The 13843-nt window shown below is 37.2% G+C and overlaps 1 long non-coding RNA gene across 1 annotated transcript; it reads right to left on the bottom strand.

The window, feature by feature from the left end:
* Positions 1–3605: 3605 nt before the first annotated feature.
* On the bottom strand, positions 3606–7802 carry LOC144708483 (uncharacterized). Its single transcript, XR_013582790.1, has 2 exons — positions 5036–7802; positions 3606–3954 (listed from the first exon to the last, which is right to left on the bottom strand). It is a non-coding gene; the product is annotated as an uncharacterized LOC144708483 (long non-coding RNA).
* Positions 7803–13843: the final 6041 nt, after the last annotated feature.

Raw genomic sequence — 13843 nt, 5'->3', positions numbered from 1 at the left:
GAGCACTAGGTGTAACTTGACTACCTACTGCTGAAACTCAACCTTTCGATGGGATAAAAGCAATCTGTGAGAAAGTAATCAATATGATGATATCTTTTAGTTATTAGGAAGGCCAATAAAGGTTATTAGGCCACTTGAGGTATTAACTAGACTAATACATGGGCATCTCGGGACACATGAAAATGATATTTTGGATGTTAGAATAACTCCTATAATTTTTGGAGTTTTATGACAAACCTATTAGTGTAAATATGGGAAGGCTCACAACAAAATTAATTCAGCCAAGATTTTTTTTCTAGTAGATCATGTTATTCTCCATTTGTCACCGAGGCTCCTCTTCACTTCTGGTGCAATCATAATGGCATAGCCCTGGTAGAAGGTAGCGAGTGTTGTCAAGATGAAGAGTGAAGTGTCAAAGACAGATTGTTCTTCACAATTAGTACCAATGAATCAGAAACCGTAGGAGAACGATTCTATAATATTCCACCAACATGGGTAATAATCCTATCTTGGCAACTCAATCACCTTCTGGAGCTTCATGTTGTAACCATGCTAATATGCTTTGCAATCCATGTTGTCTTTGTTGTCTAAGGTCTAAGGGCCATTTTTCACAACTATGAATTAAATAATGATAATTGTGAGATAGTTACAGTACCATTTAGAATCATATGCATCAACTGAATGAACTAATTCCCCTCAAGAGAACCCACTATATGTCCTTAGTGTACTCATGCTAAATATCAATTCAGGATATCAAGAATGGATACACTACGGGTTCATGAACATCTCAATATGTATCACTTATGGAGGTGAGAAATGAAGGATCTAATATGGGCATATTTGATTTGATCATTATCATTAGAGCATTTGGTTCAGAGTTTTCTGCTTCATGAATATTTTAAGTCCCATCTCAGTCATGGCCTTAGAAGCCAATAGTTATAGTTTCTTGAAATTTTGTTAAAGAGAATTTTAAATAGCAAACCTATGAATCAATAGACAATATCATTCAGGTCTGGCACACTTGAATCTATAATGATTTTTTTTTTATTTGGTTTAAATACCTAGAGAAGAACGTGTGATATAACTTCAATAAAAAAAATATAGGGCTGAGGTATCTTTAGGCTATTTCTAATGCTACAAAGTTCAATTCAGGATGTGTCTGTGTAGATAATAAATGAATAGTGAAACATTTATTAAATATCAGTTAAGAATTTTTTTTTCATCTCAACATCAGTTGATATACTGGGGTTCTGGTGTAAGAACAAAAGGTTTTATTTAATGAGATAAGGAGAAATACAGGACTATTTCTTACTCCACAATGTGCTACACCGTGAGAATGCATGCTACATATAAATAATATAGAGTACTTTTTTACAACTCATAACTTCCTTTTTCATCCAGATTGAAATGGTCTCTTTCTAGATTTTAAATGCCTCATTTTGTACGACACTACTCCATTTCATAAAAAATGTGTTTATAGCGTTTTTTACATTAAGTAGATCCCTAAACATCCGGCAGATTTGGGGTTGTCTTTAGCTGTGGTGGAAAACCAAACCAGAAAGTTATTTCTTTTATTCTTTGAGTGCTCCTGCTGAACGGCCTAAACTGCCTCAGATGAATAAACTACTGAAAGAATTCTCTGATAGAGATCGCAGAGATAGAGAAAGAAAGAGGAGAGGAGAAAGAGAGAGAGGGAGAGAGAAGTACACCAAGAATAGGTGAAGAGTTGATCGTTGTATTATCCTCAGACGTTTTGTTTACATGGGTTTTCATATTTATAGTTTTATATCGTAGCCTAAATATAGAAAGTATCTGTTTAATTATATATCCGTTGTAACAACCTCATCGGATATATAATTTGAACTAGTCGAATGAATCCTGACCGTTATAACTAATGGGGTCCACCGATCACCACCGTTGATCGGTGTCGTGGTCCTTTAGATATAACTGATAGAATCAATCCTGACCGTTATAACTACGTGGGTGCTTTGATAGTTATCTTTGATCTCGTGCTCCCTCTGTCTAAGGTTTGAACTTATTGTTCTAGATTTAATCCTAACCCTCTATGTTGAATCCTATCTGTCTTTGAACCTGTATTTGATCCTGACCGCTAGTTCTCTAACGAGTATAGAATACTTAGATGATTAATTACTAACTAATCTTTATTAATCCCTATGTAGGTGTCCTCTGATTCCGAGCGAGTTGGTGCTGACTCCTTAACAACTACCATGTTACTTGATGGATTTACTTCGTATTAGTTTATGTTGAATCAGTGTCCTGTAATCTCCATCGGAATCAGGAATTCACAGACGATAGAATACCATGGGAGAAAGTATCCGATGTGAGAGGTGGTGGAGCGAGATGTGACTGGTGGCCGATGCACAAGATACAGCCGTTCTTTGGCTTTATCCGGCAGCTCCGATAATAACTCATGTCGGGAGGTCGCTCTCCCTCTAAAAGTACGCAATCTGAGCTGTCCGATACTGTCTTTTGAGATTGCTGTCTGACAAATTTGAAGACGGTGGACGTCTTTTTGAAACATGATTTGACGGCAATCAACATCTGAAGGACTGAGGAGAAATTTTGCATCAATTCCCTTTTACAGGAACTTATCCAGTTTGCATTGAAACTCCTTCGGAAATTATTTAACGGCATTCCGTGGAATGCGAGTGAAATAACTACGAGGATGGCTAACTCATATCATACTATTGCCCCGGAAATGAGAATGAGTAATACTTAGCTCGAATGTAGATGATACATCAGAAATGATTAAAATCATTAAAAACACGCTTATAGAGATATTTGATTCATATTGATGCATGCTTTTTAAAGCCTTAATTATGTCGTGTTGAGTGGATGAATTCTGCTTATCCATGTTAATGCGGACTCATAGTAGAACTCTCAAAGAACATTTATCTCATTTCCTTGTAGGAGTCGAGAGAATCGTATCTTCGGAGATCATGAACCAAATAATGTCAGGTGGACCCATTTTTCTCCCGAATTTTCGTGAACAATATGAGATATGATCTCTATTTATTTAACCTGATCCTGAATGTAATTCCTAATTCTTTGATCGCCAAAGTCATCAGATCGTCACATGTGATAGTAATAGATGGAAACATTATTTATTCGATAGAATTCTGATTTGAGAAACCTCAGCTGAATTATTTTTTCTTATGTTTCATCTGAATCTGATAACTTCTACCCATATAAATCTTATGAATCCAATCATCAGCTGTCAGATGTTAGCTATAATCAAAGACATGCGGAAATAGCGATCAAACAAATTTCGAATTGTTTTATCATTAATGGTAAACACAGTGCTGCAACAGTTACAAGGCGGTTCTATCATATTTCCATTTTATTACCAAATTATAAAATGGTATCACTTCCGTTGTTTCCTCTTGCAGAAATTTCATTTTTCTCAAACGTACATCCAGATTAGAGCGCTTAAGTGGACTGATAAGGATAACGCATTTGGAGGAGAAATCATGCAATGTTAGCCGCGGCTTCCCTCGATGAGATCAAAGTCAGAGCACCGGCGAACTAATTATTCGTGATAATTTATTTTGTTGGTCGTTTCTTGCGAAACTTTTGAAGAACCATGAAAAAAGAGTCAATATATTCTTTTCAGTGTTAACAAGCTACATTGATATGCTCCAAAAGTTTTAGAAGAAACAGCTTCAGCTGCGGTGCAAAGACACTTTCAACTGCCGCATTGTAGTTTTCGTTGTGCAGAAAGCAATTCACACAAAATAAACTGGGGTAATTTTATGAGCTATCTTCTTATTGGCCTGGTCCTGGAGCTGAACCTTAGAGCATTCCGAATCAAGAAAATGAGAAGGTAGAAATCATAAATTTTGATGGGGATTGGAGAGCTTGAATAAATATCAACTCTTCTCTTTGATGAATAAGCACAAAGTCCAACATATAGCTGCAATCTCCTACATATAGCTGATTCCCACCACAGAAAGAGAGAGAGGGTGAGAGAAGGGTAAGGCACTTCGGATAAACTACGTAACCCCTCTACTAATAGCTGCCATTAAAACACACATAGGCAGTTGGTTTTGTACAAAATAACGGTCCACATTCATACAAGTATGAAATCAACAAAGAAAACCATGACAAAATAAATTTATGGTAACAAAACTCGGTAACATAAATCGCTCAGTCGTCGATGGACAATGCAATTTCCAGAAAATTGACATTATACCATAAATATAAAACTGATTTTGTTGATCAGCGGTTGCGACTAGACAGTAAATCCAACGTATGGCAGGTGAGTTCCCGCAGTACGACCCCGGGATTATGGTAACAATCAAGGCTTTCTCCTTGTTATTCATCCAGGGAACAAGAGAGACAAGAGAGACAAAAGAGTAAGGGAGACGGGAGAACTTCACTCCTTTTTGAACGACCCTATGAATCGCACATTTATAGAACAAAATTACACCTTTTCATAGAAACTTTACAATGAAATCCCAAAGAAACAGAATAGAAACCTTGCAATTATTAGAAGTCACCTTGACATTTCAAAAACTTAATTTCCCGCTTTAATTACACAAGGGTCACGATAATTGCCCTACAAGATGTGAAGCAAACATGCATCACAGACAATAACGCCAATCATTTTAAGCCTGAGAGTTGAATTAAAGTTCTGAACTAGGTTTGTCGAGTCGGCCAATCGTCAACCAACAACTCATTCATCATAAAATTTTACAAGATACTTAAATATCAAACATGTATTTTCTGTAAACCTAAATTTCTTCAACAGCGGCTCATACCACAACAGAAAATCGTACGTATAGCAAGTTCCTTCATACAATATGGCGACCGAATATAAAGCAAACATGGATCAGAGAAAGTATAACTACCTTTATTAAGGCATAGATTTAAATCTCGTTTGGAAGTTCCATGAGGGCAATGGAAAAAAATAAATAGACGTCGCAATTTAAATACGAACCGCATTAACCAGAAGCAAATTAACAACTATCCAATATATATACCAAGACAATGAAAAATAAGAACCAAAATTTACCGATTAACGCGAACCGTAGCAGCTGCAAGTAACGAGATTAAGAACTATTCAAAGATGGAGAAAGTGTTGGAGCTTTCTTCAACGAAAAAAAAGGACACGAGACTTGTGAAGGTCTCGTGGACTCCCCTTAGATAGAGCGGATCAATAGAAATACAAATAAAAGAACTCTCACTTAAACAACATTAGCATAAGTTGGGGGAGTGAGTATTTATAAGGGTATCGACCGACTAGCAAAAACATAATCAAAGGAAACTTAAATCGGTAAAAACGTCGGTAAAACGAGCCCGTAAAACAGTCGGTGAACAAGTCGGTGAATCTTCAACCGGCAACTGGTCCGTCTATATTTCAGCATCACTAACATTGATGCTGACTTCCAGCTTTAATCTCTTCACATTTTTGGAGATTGATCACCCATCGACCACACCTTGACTCGCAAACCTCCTTTCATACTTTGCATCAATTAACGGACGCTTTGCCTATTCGACTTCTCTTCTAAGGCCCTCTGCCCTCTCCTCTCGGACTATTTGGCCTTTCATGGGAGGCTATCTTGCTTGCATAATCAGCCATAGTGTCTTGACTTTGGCGCGCCGGAATCCCTCTAAGAGAGACCCTTTTCAAGGTACCGCCATCTCTCGGCGTGTACTTCTTCTGTAGCATCTTTCGATATCTCTTGCTCTGAATTCTTGCAGAGCCTTCTCCACACAAAAAATCTTCACTGGTGACCACAACTCACCACACCATCAGGATAGAAAAGTCAAACGAAACTCCTTACCGTTGAAATAAACTTTGAATTCCCCATTGCATAAAAGACATTCCCCGCGTTGAACGAACACGGCTCTGATACCAATTTCTCGAATTTTTCTTCAAAGAGAATAAAAGGACAGGAGACTTGTGAAGGTCTCGTGGACTCCCGGGGGAGATAGAGAGGATTAATAGAAACACAAATAAAACAACCTTTCCTTGTACAAGATAGACATTTATCGGGGAGTGAGTATTTCGTTACATCTTCTTTCCTATTTATAAGAGTATATCGACCGACTAACACAAACATAAACTAAAGAAGCTTCTGTCGGTAAATACGTCGGTAAAACGGGTCTGTAAAAGAGTCAGTAAACAGCTGGTACTCTGTAATTTAGCATCACTATCAGAAAGATGGATAGCAAGAAAAAATATTAACGAAAATTTAGCAATTTGAACTCGGACCGCAGCAGGCTGAAACGACGAGTTTCATAATTATTGTGCGATGGCTGGAGATGGAGCCGTAAAAATGGTAAAAAAACGAATAGGTACATTATAAACATGGACCACAGCAGCCAGGAGCAACAAAATTAAGAACTACCGAGAAATGTAAAGTGATGGATAACGAGAAAACGAAAAAAATACGAATTCTACCAAGATAGATATGAGTAATCAATATAAACACAAACAACTTGATTAAGAACTATTTATTAATGCAAAGATGTGGATGACGAGAACGTGAAATGAAAAAATACGAAATCTACCAAAATAAACACCGACCGCGCAAGAGAGAAGCAACAAGATGAACAACTAGGGATAGATAACAAGAAAATGAAAAGAACAACTAACTATAAGGTAGAAATATGAGCAAGGATCGTCGTAGCCAAATTCAACGAGGAAATAACAATTATCGATGGATAGAGAGAGGAGGATGACGAAAAAGAGGAAGAAAAAAAATTACGGAAATCTACCTATACAAGCGTACCACAGCAGCCAGAAGGAACTAGATTAATAACTCTATAGAGATGGATAACGAGAAAACTTGCTTTCAAGAGAGAGGCACATAGGCCCATAGGAAAAACTAGAGCAAAGAAAAAATCAAAGATTCCCAGCTTCTCTCTGCATGGTTCTTAATTGTTTTTCACTTGGTCTTAACGAGGAACTACTAGAAGCTGACAGAAAGAAGAGCGAGCACGCGCCGTGACGGCCGCATGCGTTGATGCAAACGCCGGTGAGTGCTCACTCTCTTCTGTCAGCCATTCGGTATTCGACGCTGGACCATAAGGTCAAAACAGTTTATATTGAAGGAGAATTTGAAATCGGCACAAAAGAAGTCTCCTGAACCCAACTGCAGGAAGCAATCACCCAGATCCATAAAACGCGAATGATCCTTTCTATAAAGAGAGACAGAGAGAGAGAAAGAGAGAGAAAGAGAAACATAGAGACACAGAGAGAGAGAGAGACAGAGAGAGACTAAAAGAGAGAGAAAAGAGAGACATAGAGAAACAGAGAGAGAGAAAGAGAAACAGAGAGAGACAAAAAGAGAGGGAAAGAGAGAAACAGAGAGAGACTGAAAGAGAGAGAAAGAGAGAAACAGAGAGAGACTGAAAGAGAGAGAAAGAGAGAAACAGAGAGAGAGAGAGAGAAACAGAGAGAGAGAGAGAGAGAAACACACAGAGAGGGAGAGAGACAGACGGATTGACAGATAGAAGGAAGAAAGCCTCGTTCCCAGAAGAGACATCTCTGTACCTTCTCCAATTAAAAGGGAAGGGGGAGACCACGGAGTAGGACAAAGGGAAAGGAAGCCAGAGAGTAAGAAGAATAAGGGAGGGCGAAGTATACAGGCCTCGCTCCCTCATTATATAGTGGGAATTCTATCCTCTGAAGTTTGACTAGATCCGCTTGCCAGAGACCACTACCATCCTATCACTACACCTTCTTCTGTGTAGGTTTTAATCATCTACCTGCATCCAGAATCTTTCGAAAAGGCCGCTAACGGCGGGCCTGCTTTAATTACCGGTTCACAGTTACGGTTGCTTCTTAGAGTAGAATTCTTGAACTGTCCACCGTTCACATCGCGCTTCAAGAAAAATTTCTCGTAGGATGTGTTGTAGCTTCCACATTCAAACATGGAATATAGCCACAGATTTTCAAATTAGTTTGCTTGAAGTTTTGGTGAGCTTTTGCCAAAGCAGTAACGATAATTTTCCGATAATTATGTTCTTGATTCACATAATAATAGTGACGGGAATTTATTTGGATGTCGTCGGCAGACAACATCCTTTTTACGGGGTACTTTGATTTAACATGTAGCCTTAATTTCACATCCAAGTACCAAATTTAGTTACATGCAAATTTATGCGTGGGGATTACAACATTCTGCAGCGTTTGAGGCATCTGCCTTAGTACTTATAGAATAGGAACTTGCAGATTTTTCTGCTCTGGCTGGTACCAGAATTCAGCGTCAGTGGGTATCACCAGACGATTGTGATCTTCTATGAGATGACGTATCCACATAAAAGACCGAAGGTAAGTAGTGGGTCCATCTGATTGGCGGCTTGTATGGCCATCTTTATCTTTTCTATGGCAACTTTAGCGTTACTGTAACACTGGATGTCGTATTTATTGACCTTCCGCCAATAAGATCGACGGACGTCCTATCTCATTGCATGTGAAAACGACTGCCTCCATTGGACATTTGGATCACGTTCCACGATGCTTCCTCTGCCCTGACTGCCACAGTAGCGCCATTAACAGTGTTGATTTCTTTGCAGCAGATAAGACGACACAATCGCCATCAATTGGGTTGAATCTGCCAAGAATCACGGATAAGGCGTATTAAAGGAGAGAAGGCCAAGAAAGTTGGCCGTTCTTACTGTCTTTTTTTGTGTGATATATTATGCGATATTAAGCGAACTGTCCATACTACGTGGAGAGAAAGAATTGGGTTCGTAATATGAAGCCCAGCTTGGGAGAAGAGCAATGCTGGGTTTGAATCTCCTAATGGAAAAAAGGTCAATATCTATGTTATTAACTATCACTTAATCCATAAGATTTAAGTATATCTTCTAACATGTAGAAGCTAGGTCTATCCTAACAAAAAACGGTGGAACAACTTAGGATAGACTGAAAAGGATTCAGTTTCTCCTGTGGCCTAAGGAAAGTACACACATATAAATTTGAACATTTTTGAGAGCCCGCGATACTCTTAAGATACTAAGCAAGTTCCTACCTATTGACCCAAAAGGCTACCTCTCTTTCTCCGTCTATCTCATATTTATCTATATATATATCTATCTATCTCTTTTTCTACCATAGATTATGGAATCAAGCGGGTAGCTTCTCACTCCTTTATGATTTGGCTCTCACGATCTCTCAAGTCCGTGGGAAAAAATGACAACCGTTTATTTTCTGCCGACTAATGATTTTGATTGCTTTAGAGTGACCGCTGAAACCACTAAAACATTTTAAACATTTTATTATCCAAGGACTCCGACTAAAAACAAAGAAGTCGCCGTCTATGGTGACGTGCCTTTTGCCGGACTTGACAGGTGAGAGCAATGAAGCAGACTCTTTACTGGTTAATAGAGGGAGCGTTGTCTGCTGTCGGCTGTGGGTTGTCGTTTGCCTTTCAAGTGGCCTCATGGCATGCGCCGTTGTCCCTTTGATACCTTGGCCTGTTCAGACATTAGCGTCAAGGGGCACATTACAACTATTTATGGGCGGCGCTGTTGTCGATCTCTAGACGTTTTCCATTCCTATTTTTCTAGACGTACACCAAATTGTCTCCGTTTTTCGAACTTCACACGGTACACAAACATTTGTGGAGGTGCATGACGTGCAATGACGTTGAGGAACTAATTCAAGATTTTTTTCGTGTCGTAGACTCATCCACGAACAAGTTTCAATTCTTTGGCGTTTTATTGCGTGGAGAAAAGTGTAACGATGAGTATGTTGTGGGAATTATGTCCAAAGTATGTCAGTAAAAGAGTTTTCATCTGCTCTTCCAGGATAATATTTTCACTGACTAGATTACGATTACTGAAGGCATGTTTTATTGTCCTGTTTGCGCAACTTATACATGTTTAATTTTATTTCAATGACAAGAAGTGCACAGATTTTTCATCAGAATAGATATTTCAGTGCCGCGGTAAACATTTTGATACTATTACTTGTGCTTCACGGTTTAATGGATTCATGCTTTAGAACTTTGCCATTCTCAAATGTCAAATTTCGTATCAGGGACAGGGACAATGAGAAAAGTTTTATGATTTGAGTGATCTAGTAAGTCTACTGCACATTCATCATCACTTATGCTGTGAAGACTGTATATGTGTTAAAATGTTTAGCCCTGCTTTCGAAGGCCGTATTCACAGGTTTTAACTTCCCTTCGGTCAACCAGAGTTCAAATCTTGGATCAATTTAGACCCATTACCCTAATATCTATAGAATACGGGTATACAATTTCCCATACTTCAAAGCTAAAATTTTAGATAGGAAGTTTTCTCCAGTAAACCCAGGTCCACAGAACCAAACAGGTCAACCTATAATCGAACATAAAACAATACCTTAAGTTCTCAAATGTGGGGTAGCTTTTTTCCTAATTAAAATCTCAATGCCTTCAGATACCATTAAATTCTTCCTTGGTTTAGGGTTCTTGTATCACGTTCATTGTCACTTACAGGTATGAAAACATCATCCTGGATCTTGGTGTTTTTTGGATGAGCTTGGCCAAGATAATTTGTTTATTGAAGAGATTTTTAATTTTAGCTCATAGTTTGTTGCAGTGAATTATTAAGAAAACAGAACTTTGGACCACAAGAAAAGGCACTTTCTTCTATTATAATGTGACCTTTGTTAACCTGTATGTAAAATTCAGCTTAAATTAGTATGTATCTAATTCAATAAATTTCGAGATTCAAGGTTTTTACCGATCACACATGCAAAGAATCAAGGCTAAGGTTGAGAATATCTGTATCTTAAAACAATGCAGTATCCTCAAGAGGATCAGACAGATGAATCAGGTTTGAAAAGATGAAGAGTGAAAATAGACTAAAGGAATAAAAAAGAAAATATCATGCTGATACATTTATTAAAGTAGAAACACACTCAGAATTGGGAATAACTCATATCATACAAAGTATGATATGAGATGATTCCTTTACTAACACATAGAATGGGTGATGTTTGTGTCGTGGACCATGATCCAAGTGTGAAGAGGTTAAAAATAGGTAACAAATTAAAAGAAAATGGATTTCGGCAGCTCAAAGAAAGGAGAATATGTGCTTAGGACTTGAAGATATGCATATCCCTACCCTAATTAGAATTTCATGTAATGAATAAATTGAGCACAATCAGTATTTGTCATATGAAGTGGAAGAATTCCTAAACTAGTTCAATTAATGTTTTCACTACATTTTAGTAGTATTTCAACCTTTAAGTTTTTCAAACCTCCAACTCATTTCACTAGATATCCTCATGTTGTGGAAGATATAATGTACCATAATTAAACTACATTGTCGGGAACTAATTCCACCCTTGACTAGCTCCTTTGGAGAGACTTTTCAAGTTGTCCATGCATCTGGCTCCTATACTTATCTATGCAATCAATGCAGCGATGTATCTCCTCTTCTTCTTCTCCAACTCTTTTTAGAAGATATATTTGATCTCCTCACCGTCAAGTCTCTCTTATGGAGTGAGTTGACTGAGCAGATGGGAAGAAAAAGGGCGGCCATGTCTGGCTGACATGGGCACCTAAAATGGGTCCCCTATTTTAAACTAATTTGGGTACTTTTCAGAACAACTTTCAATATATCCGCCAACATGTTCTAATCTTATGTGTGTGGCCTTCTAGGCCTATGTATCATTCTAGTTAATCATTTTAATGGCACAATAACAAACATCAGCCAATCTTATTAATTAACTGTATCAACATATAGAATAACTAATTAAGGATCAATTTAACCCAATCGATTGGGTCATTTACTGGCCCGTGGGTGCCAACCTGAACCTCATGCCATAGAAGATTAATATTATCGACTGAACTCTCTCATGGAACTCTTATAATCACTAGTTACCCTACCTGTACAATCCTTCATCCAGCCAAAAATTTTGAATGACTTAGGGTACGGTTAGTTGTCAAGTCATATTACTTAATTATAACAACAGTACCATCAAGAAAAAAATAAAATAAACTGTCCTAAATGTTTTCCAAAATCTGGTATATAGAACGTAAAGAATAATGAAATTTCTCAGTCACCGAATTTCATTTTCTGCAGTATAAACAAACTCTCTACCTACTGACTGATATTTTCTATGTTTCATATTTTAATAAATTTCAACTAATATCCGGTATTTATTAGGGCCTTATGAACTGGACTAACCAATGAATGGTCATAGAAACATAAAGAATAGCAACATCTAACCATTTTATAAAATCATGTATTCAACCTACTCGGGCTCTCTATGCCGTGCTTGGATCCTTATTCTACTAAGAACCTGACTTCTAGGAAATGAGTGAATCAGCTGGGTTCTGGAAGTAAAACCTCCCGGGTCGATGAAATGTTTTATTAATGGGTAAAAACTCACGGATCAAACTGAAGATAACTTTTTGACGCGCAGAGATTATACTAAAGTGATACTTTTGGGAAAAGTGTTGATCATCAGAACTAGTATTCTAATGTAAACAAAAAGGTTTATGTTTTGGATAAAATTAGGAATTCAAATAATGATGTAATTGTTGGTTACAAGGCTTCTTATTTTTGAACTTCTGATTACACATCAACACGTAAAATTGAAAGTGAAAATGATTCTTTCTCATCTCCAAATGTTGTCTTATTTACTTGATAAATTGTGTGACACTACTGATGTTACTATTTCTTCGTGCAGAATTTCTTAAATATGTTCCGAAAGCATCTATAATTTACTGATTCGGCTTTTGGTCGGCAAGTTGCTTCCTCATTGATTTACTCTCCTCCAATGACAACTACTGGCTTGTCGTTATTTAAAGTATTTCAAGAAGACCACCGTTTGGAAAGCGTCCGTCAATATCGGACTATAACTGTACTGCAATTGAGAAAAATAATAACCAATGGAAGAAAAACTAACCAATAAAACTTTAAATTTGGACTGACCTACCCAAATAATGCAACTTAAATATGAAAATTTTCAAATACACACTTCCATTACAAATTAAGAAAGTATTATAAATAAGTATTTAATGGAGTAGAGAACATATGTAGGCATTTTTTAAAAATATGTAACTCGAAATACTCTTTTGAATATGAAAAAGAGAAGACAACGTCACCCTTAGTGTTCACCCGTCTAATATCCGGTATCTGACAAATAATATCCAATATCCAGATAAATTGATATAATTCCAGATACCCAATATCGGACATCAGATGGATATCGAATATCCACCCGATACCAGATATTGGGATAGATATCCTAGGGGTTCAGATGTGGCGGAATCCGGTACTGTATATTGAACATCAAAAGCGGTGCTGAAAATCAGTATCCAATATCTGATATATGTCTTACCAAATAAGCACTAGTTGTCCCATATTGACAATTGAAAATTTGTATGGAGTAAATAGTAAATGGTTTCAAAGAAATATAAATTGAAAAAACATTGTTCTCTATCCTTCTTGGAATAAATACATTTAAATAGCACACAGTGGCCTCACTGTCGGCGTACTCGACCCTTTTAGGCCGAGTTGGACTAATTACTAACTACTACACTATCAGTCAGTGTAAATTATTTGAATATTAAGTAAATGCATTCACAAAAATAAAGTATACTCAATAGAGTAAATAAAACTCCTATAGCTTAAATACGCATTTATATGTTTCCTAAAAAATGATAAACTATTTAAAATACATTTCTGCTTATATGTAGGATATCCGAATAATTGATATCCCTCACCAATAGCAGATATCATCATGCAACCTTTGAGACTAAAACGAAAGTCGTTATCAGGACAGATAACAGTATCGGATATCGTTACTGTAGCAACCAATATTAAATATTGTCATCCAGAATCCAGACAACACTAAAACAGATATCGG

Source organism: Wolffia australiana, chromosome 10, assembly GCF_029677425.1.
Source record: "Wolffia australiana isolate 7733 chromosome 10, ASM2967742v1".
NCBI classification, from domain to species: domain Eukaryota; kingdom Viridiplantae; phylum Streptophyta; class Magnoliopsida; order Alismatales; family Araceae; genus Wolffia; species Wolffia australiana.
The sequence above is the reverse complement of the archived record's forward strand: the minus strand, read 5'-3'. Positions and strand labels throughout refer to the sequence as shown.